This window comes from Patella vulgata, chromosome 6 (assembly GCF_932274485.2).
Source record: "Patella vulgata chromosome 6, xgPatVulg1.2, whole genome shotgun sequence".
Classification (NCBI taxonomy): Eukaryota; Metazoa; Mollusca; class Gastropoda; family Patellidae; genus Patella; species Patella vulgata.
In genome coordinates, this window is record NC_065884.2 from 10819419 (window position 1) to 10827693 (window position 8275).

At 33.5% G+C, this 8275-nt stretch overlaps 1 long non-coding RNA gene across 1 annotated transcript; it reads left to right on the forward strand.

The window, feature by feature from the left end:
* Positions 1-1336: 1336 nt before the first annotated feature.
* LOC130013098 (uncharacterized) lies at positions 1337-3226 on the forward strand. Its single transcript, XR_008788448.1, has 4 exons — positions 1337-1425; positions 1712-1801; positions 2583-2616; positions 3211-3226. It is a non-coding gene; the product is annotated as an uncharacterized LOC130013098 (long non-coding RNA).
* Positions 3227-8275: the final 5049 nt, after the last annotated feature.

Here is an 8275-nt window from a genome sequence, read left to right on the forward strand (position 1 = left end):
ACGTTGATTATAATGAGTTATAACTTGTGTTGATTATAATAAGTTATGACTCGGTTGATTATAATAAGTTATGACTCAGGTTGATTATAATAAGTCATGACTCAGGTTGATTATAATAAGTTATGAATCGGGTTGATTATAATAAGTTATGACTCGGGTTGATTATAATAAGTTATGACTCGGGTTGATTATAATAAGTTATGACTCAGGTTGATTATAATAAGTTATGACTCGGGTTGATTATAATAAGTCATGACTCAGGTTGATTATAATAAGTCATGACTCAGGTTGATTATAATAAGTCATGACTTGGGTTGATTATAATAAGATATATCTTGGGTTGATTATAATAAGTTGTGACTTACGTTGATTATAATAAGTTATGACTTATAATGAGTTATGACTCGGGTTGATTATAATGAGTTATGACTCGGGTTGATTATAATGAGTTATGACTCGGGTTGATTATAATGAGTGATGACTCAGGTTGATTATAATGAGTTATGACTAGGGTTGATTATAATGAGTTATAACTTATGTTGATTATAATGTTTCATTGTCTCACGTTGATTATAATGAGTTATATCCCATTTTGATTATAATGAGTTATATCCCATTTTGATTATAATGATTCTTATAATGTTTTGTTTTTCCTTACAGCTGCTATCGATGAAGATGTTTTACGATATGAGAGAGTGAAGAAAAAAGGTTATGTTAGAATTCTCACAAATTACGGCCCCTTAAACTTAGAATTATTTTGTGATATGGTAAGATTTCCAGTGTTATTATAATACTTTACATTTTGTTAATACTTTTGCATGTTGTCTTTTCAATCTATGACATGAAATACTATGGAATAAAGGGGGTTGTATGGCCGAATGGTTAGCATGTGAACTGTATCATACAGTCTGTCATTGAGTGAACTGGCGGGGTTTCGATTCCCCGGTGGTACGTGACAAGGAATGGGGTCGCCTGTCCAACCTCGTGGGTTTTCTCCTGGTCCTCTGGTTTCCTCCCACTGCTAAAGACCCCTATGCGCAAGCAAATGATTGAAATAAAATTAAACCATGTGTTAGTCCCGAAATGACCTAGTTTGTGTCGAATGGACGTTAAACCCCATTTCTCTCTCCCTCTCACTATGGAATAAAATCCTGGACAGACAGATCCTATCTCCTTATCCCTTCCTTAACATTTTTCGGCATGGGATGATAAAAGCAAATAAGAAGTATTATATTGAAATTGTTGTATTTTGTATGAGTAACTTCAACTTGTTAATTAAGTACAACACAGAGCTTCCATTCACTAATCAAGTGCAGCCACTTCCTGTCATGTGTTACTGCTATGATGTCACAATAATATGAATGAGAGACTTGGTCTTTTCTTCATCCATTGGAAACGCAAACAATGTTTGCCATCCATGCAAAAGTATTATATTGAACTAGATTATTGGTTTAACATAACAATAGTACATGATAATATGAACAGAGTTTAAATCAGTCAATAACAAACAGTTTATCGCTATTTCTTGTCAAAACTTTACTCAGATTAAAGCAATTTGACTGAATATTCAATATATTCATTTTTCATAATCTATTTTTGACTGATTATAGCAAGAATGGCCAGCTCTTTATCTAAATCTTTACATACTGTTTCTTTAAGACCTAAAGATCAGTTAAATGATGTAATAGTTTCTGTACACTTTATATTTCAGGTACCAAAAACTTGTGAGAATTTTATGAAATTAGCTGCTAGAGGATATTATAATGATACAATATTTCACAGATCTATACGAAATTTTATGGTAAGATATCAATGTCCTAATTACTGTACAAAATTTTATGGTAAGATATCAATGTCCTAATTACTGTACAAAATTTTATGGTAAGATAATAATGTCCTAATTACTATACAAAATTTTATGGTAAGATATCAATGTCCTTATTACTGTACAAAATTTTATGATAACATAATAAATGTCCTAATTACTATAGGAAATTTGATAACATAATAATGTCCTAATTACTATAGGAAATTTTATAACATAATAATGTCCAATAATGTCCTAATTACTATAAAAAATATTATGGTAACATAACACACTGTAACCCAGGTATGATTTAATCTTGTGTATCTAGCACTAATTTCTTTCACATTCGTTCAATATCAAATCTTTGTTTAAAAATTTGTAAGTTTCTAAGTTTTCTCGGCAGGGTTTGGTTGGTTAAATGGTTAACATGTGCGCCGTGCACATAGGATCATTAGGTCTGTCATTGAGACAAATAGCATGGTTTCAATTCCCCGCTTTTGCGTGGCAAGGAGTAGAATTGCCTGTCCATCCTCGTGGGTTTTATCTGGGTCCTCTGGTTTCCTCCCACTGCTATAGACCCCTATATGCAAGCAAATTATTAAAAATAAATTGGACTATATATTAGTCCTAAAATGACCTATAGTTTGTGTCGAGTGGACGTTCTAACCTTTTCCGTTTACTGAATATATCTATGATTTCTCCTATAAAACAAGAATGTTGAAACATGATTTTTTATAATTTTTTATCTCAATATTTCAAATGTGTTTATATTTAGATACAAGGTGGTGACCCAACTGGAACAGGCAAAGGTAATTAATTTCTGTTTTTTCCTTAAAGAATTAGATTTTTTAATTAATTGAAACAGATTTAAGATTATCTTAAGGGAAACAAGTTGAGCTATCAGTGTTAGTTCAGAAATGACTTGGTTCATTTAATTTCCATTTCTATCGATCTTGAATATATCATATCACCTCTTATTCATTTCGATAGCTCATTTAACCAGTATGGCACTGGCTCGCAAACCAAAAGGTCCAGGGTTTGATCCCAGTGTTGGTGGGGGGGGGGGGGGCGCGAATGGTTAACGCGTTTGCATTTGACCACAAGGTCTGTCATTGAGTCAAGCGGCGTGGTTTCGAATCTCAGCTTGTACTTGACAAGGAGTAGGGTCGTCTGTCCAACCTCGTGTGTTTTCTCCAGGTCCTCCAGTTTCCTCCCATTGCTAAAGACCCCTACACACAAGTGAATTATTGAAATAAAATTGAACCATGTGTTAGTCCCTAAATGACCTAGTTTGTGTCGAGTGGACAGTTAAACTCTCTCTCTCTCTCTCTCTCTCTCTCTCTCTCTCTCTCTTTGTCGTACTTGTATATATCTACCATGTAGAAATATTTTCTGTTTTTCAGGAGGAGAATCAGCTTGGGGTGGAACATTCCGAGATGAATTTAAGCCAAATTTAACCCATTCTGGACGGGGAGTATTAAGTATGGCCAACTCAGGGGAAAATACTAATAAATCACAATTGTAGGTTAATTATGTTTTATTAACATTTATACATGTTATTTGTTTTTATCATTTGTTTATTCGAGCCACGGTGGCTAAGTGGGTAAGATGCTGGATCGCTAGACTGGAGGTCGAGTGTTCCATCTTTGCATTGGCCTGGAAAGTTTATCAAGGTTTTCCGACGTGGCTTCCCCTTGTATACATTGGCGAGCACGTAAAGATTCCTTGGCAGTTGGAATTTGATATAAGAGTAGGCCATAATTTTCTCATAGCACACTGTTAAGCATATGCCCATTTTTATTAACTCAGTCAGAGTAGAACGTTAAAGGGACAGTAACACTCTTGCTGGCTTGACAACTCCAGAAAATAAATAATAGCCTTATTCTAAGTACTAGATGTGTTAGTGTCTTACCTGTTGTGTAAATTATCCATTAAATCCTATTTTACTTGTCCAGAGGGTTCAAAAATATTTTTAAATCCAGGTCACATTTGAAAAGCTTTACGTCAGGCTTTTCAAATCATTTAGTTGAATTTTTCCAATTTTTTTAATTAGGTGTGTGAAGATGAAATTTGTATCATCAATTAATTGGAATATTGTAAAATAGTACAATTTGTTGACCAGAATAAAGATTGGGACATATTATTGAGCCTTTAAACCCCATTTCATTTCATTTGTTTATTGCAAAGTGCTTTTGATCACTATTTTTGAAAGGGCTCTTTATAAAAAAATTGAATTATAATAATAATCTTTACAATACAAATGTGTTTTTACCCCTTAGGTATGTCCCCCATCTTCATTAGCTTGGTTGTTGTAGAAAATTGGCTAAAATTTGAAATAAGACTCTATTTTCCAGGGTTTATCTCTAATGTTATTCATGTATTGCCAATCAAAAAATATGGATATGCTATATATTGAATGCAAGATAATTAATTAATTACAAACTTACTACTTGTTTGAGTTCTTTAATGTATTATTTTTCAGTTTCATCACATATCGTTCAGCGAAACATTTAGATAGAAAACATTCAGTGTTTGGCAAGTAAGTACAGTATATATTATCAGTCAGATATAATTATTTATAACCAATTGTGGTAAACATGGATTATGAACCTCTCATCATTGTCTCTTTAACTATTTTATTCATTTGTGTCGAACAAATTCATTTTGTACTAGCGGCACAAAAGCATAAACCATATGCCTTCTTGTTGCCTTGAATGAGCCAAACTCCAGTTGATACGATAAATTTAAAAAGAATTACATTTTTGGAAAGCTGTCGACTATTCAAATATGCTGCCACCTTTATTTTCAAAAAATGACCTAGAGCCCGGTTTTGTGGGAACAGCTCACATTTTTGGGAGAGAGGAGAGAGAAATGGGGTTTAACGTCCACTCCACACAAACTAGCAAACTAGGTCATTTAGTCACTAACATATGGTTTAATTTTATTTCAATAATTCGCTTGCGCGTAGGGGTCTTTAGCAGTGGGAGGAAACCGAAGGACCCGGAGAAAACCCACGAGGTTGGACAGGCGATCCTACTCCTTGTCACGTACAACCGGGGATTCGAAACCACGCCAGTCGACTCAATGACAGACTTTATGATACAGTGCACGCACGCTAACCATTCAGTCATAGCATTGCCCTTTTCCCCCCAAATGGTGTATTAAATTACACTGTTATCTACATATATTTATAATTATACATCTTTTATCTACATATGTTTATAATTATACATCTTTTATCTACGTATGTTTATAATTATACATCTTTTATCTACATATATTTATAATTATACATCTTTTATCTACATATATTTATAATTATACATCTTTTATCACCCCCCCCCCCCTCGGATCTGCCCCTGAGTAATTGTTATCAATAAATATTGTTTTATATGATTATGTTCCAATTACTATATTTAGTCTAAATACCATTCAAAGAATAATTACTATCAAGCATCTTTGATATTCATCTGTACCTGAATGATGTAACAAGACTTGACAAATTCTGAAGAATTTCTTTGTCAGTTCAAGTTACTGTCAATTAATAAACTCATTCTGATTAAAACACAGATCATATGTCGTTTTTATACGCCCACATGGAAATGTGGTCGTATATTGCCGTCGCCACCGTCCGTCTGTCGGTCCGTCCGTCCATCGTCCACAATTTCTTGTGAACACTCTACAGACTACATTTATCATCTGATTGTTTTGAAATTAATATATGTTGTTTGCATTAGTGAGATGAAGAAGCCTATTTAATTTCAATAACTTCCATTAACTTCTTCTGGAGTTATGGCCCTTGTTTCACTTTTTTGCACCTTGTGAACGCTCTAACGACAAAAGTTATCAACCGATCTGTATGAAATTTATATGCATCATTTATATTAGTAAAACAAAGAAGCCTATTGAATTTCAGCAATTTCCGTTAATTACATCTAGAGTATGGCCCTTGTTTCACTTTGTTGAATCTTGTGAATGCTCTAATGACAACAGTTATCATCCGATCTGTTTGAAATTGGTGCAATGAAGAAACCTATTGAATTTCAGCAATTTCCGTTAACTACGCTTTGAGTAAAGGCCCTTGTTTCACTTTGTTGTACCTTGTCAATGCTCTAACGACAAAAGTTATTATCCGATCTGTATGAAATGGATATGTATTGTTTAAATTAGTAAAAGGAACAAGCCTATTGAGTTTCAGCAAATTTCTATTAATTACATCTAGAGTTATGGCCCTTGTTTAACTTTGTTGAATCTTGAGAACGCTTGAACAACAAAAGTTATCACCTAATCTGTATGAAATTCATATGCATCATTTGAATTAGTAAATTGAAGAAGCCTATTGAATGTCAGCTATTTCCGTCAATTACTTTTAGAGTTATGGCTCTGTATGAAATTTATATGCATTTTTTGAATTAATAAAACGAAAAAGCCTGTCGAATTTCAACAATTTCTGTAGATTACTTCAAGAGTTACGGCCCTAGTTTTAGTTTTTAGAACCTTAACCCTCAAACGACGAAAATTATAATCTCATCTGTATGAAATTGTCTATTAAATTCCCCTAATCACCTACAAAAGAATAATTATGCGACAACCCTTGTCGACTGCTCGGACGATTTTGCTGCTGTGGGCGTATGTTTTGTTGCCTGGCAACCTATCTTGTTTTTTTATTGTTTAAAATTTTGTTTTACTTGTTTTTACTACACTAGGATCTGGAAGAGTTGTTATATAACCTTCATTCTGGTTGATGTGAGGGATTAGCCAATGTAACGGTCTGTTGCGGCAAGTTCTTGGCGTGTGATGCATGGAAATGTGAGTATCCTACTAGAAACATCAATGCTGATTGGTTAATCAAATGTCAGACATCATAGGGTCAAAAGCTGCTTGTATGATCCCTGACACAATCTCCCACTACAACTGGTCAGATCTTCATGTAGTGTAAGCCATCGAAAGTTTAAAAAACGAAATGAAATATAAATCTGTATTTTAATAAGAATGTAATAAACTCATTCTCGTCCAGATACATCCAATCTGGTTAAAATACAGATCTATATTTCATTTCGGTTTTTTTATACTTTCAATCAGACATTTCATTAACCAATCAGCATTGATGTTACTAGTGGATTACCCACAGTTCTGTGCAAAACACGCCTAAAGCTCGCCATAACAGAACGTTTCATTGGCTAATATCCCACACTATTCAGAACATGTCAATGATAACAACTCTTCTAGTTCCTAGTGTAGTAAAAACAACTAAAATGCGCTATAAAAACGAAATGCTAATATAAAATGGAACAAAAATAACAAATTCTGTGTTCTTACCACTGATCTTTTGATAACATCACAGAATTGTGAAATATTTATTTATTGTAGAGTGGTTGGTGGTATTGAAACTTTAGATAAAATGGAAAAAATTGAAGTTGACAAAGATGATCGACCAATGGTAATATTATATATTGGATTTTTCATTTAATAATCAAGAAAAAAATGGCTAAAAGTCACCTATATTAAATGCACTTCCCGATAGACAGAAGGTCTTTGAGTATTTACGGTGCTATATACCAAGCCTGAAAATATGGCATCTGTCACAGACATTGTCAGACACAATTTCAGACAATCTGATTAAAACACAGTATCCTATTTCGTTTCGTTTTGTATAGTTCAAAATTTTGATTTACTTGTCTTCACAACACTAGGATCTGGAAGAATAACAGGCGTTCTAGTTGATGTGCGGAATAAGCCAATGAAATGGTCTGTTATGGCGAGTTCTTGGCGTGCTCTGTACGGAACTGTGGGTAAACCCCTAGAAAAGTCAACGCTGATTGATTAATCAATGTCTGACACCGGTGTCTGACACCATTGGGTCCAAAGCCGCTCGTATTACCCCTGACGTGACCTCCCAGTACAACTGGTCAGATCTTTATGTAGCATCGAAAGTATAAAAAATGAAACGAAATATAGATCTGTATTTTAATCAGATTGAAATGCAGACTTTGTCAAGTACAGTCCCTCTCTGGTGTCTGTCATTTTTTCTGGCACAGATTTGTCTGTTTTCAATGTTTTTATTGATGTTTCTGTTGATATTTTTAATACAAGTCTAGCATATAAGAAAAATTATACATTTTGAAAAATATTTAATTTTCAGAAAGAGATAAAATTAGAAAATTGTGTAGTTTTTGTCAACCCATTTGATGAAGCAGATGAACAGGTAATTTTTTTTGTTCATTATTAATTAAAAAATTTCAAGTTTGTAGATTAATCCAGTTTCTATTAAACAATATAAATGTTGTCCATGTTAAAAATTCCAGGCTTCTAGATTAATCCAATTACTGTTAAACAAAATAAACATTGTCAGTGTTAAAAAAAACCCAGGGGTGTGGTGGTGGATTTGTTTAACATGTCTTCTTTTGATCATAAGGTCTATCATTAAGTTCGACCCACACTTGTATGTGACAGGGTGTATTATCGCAT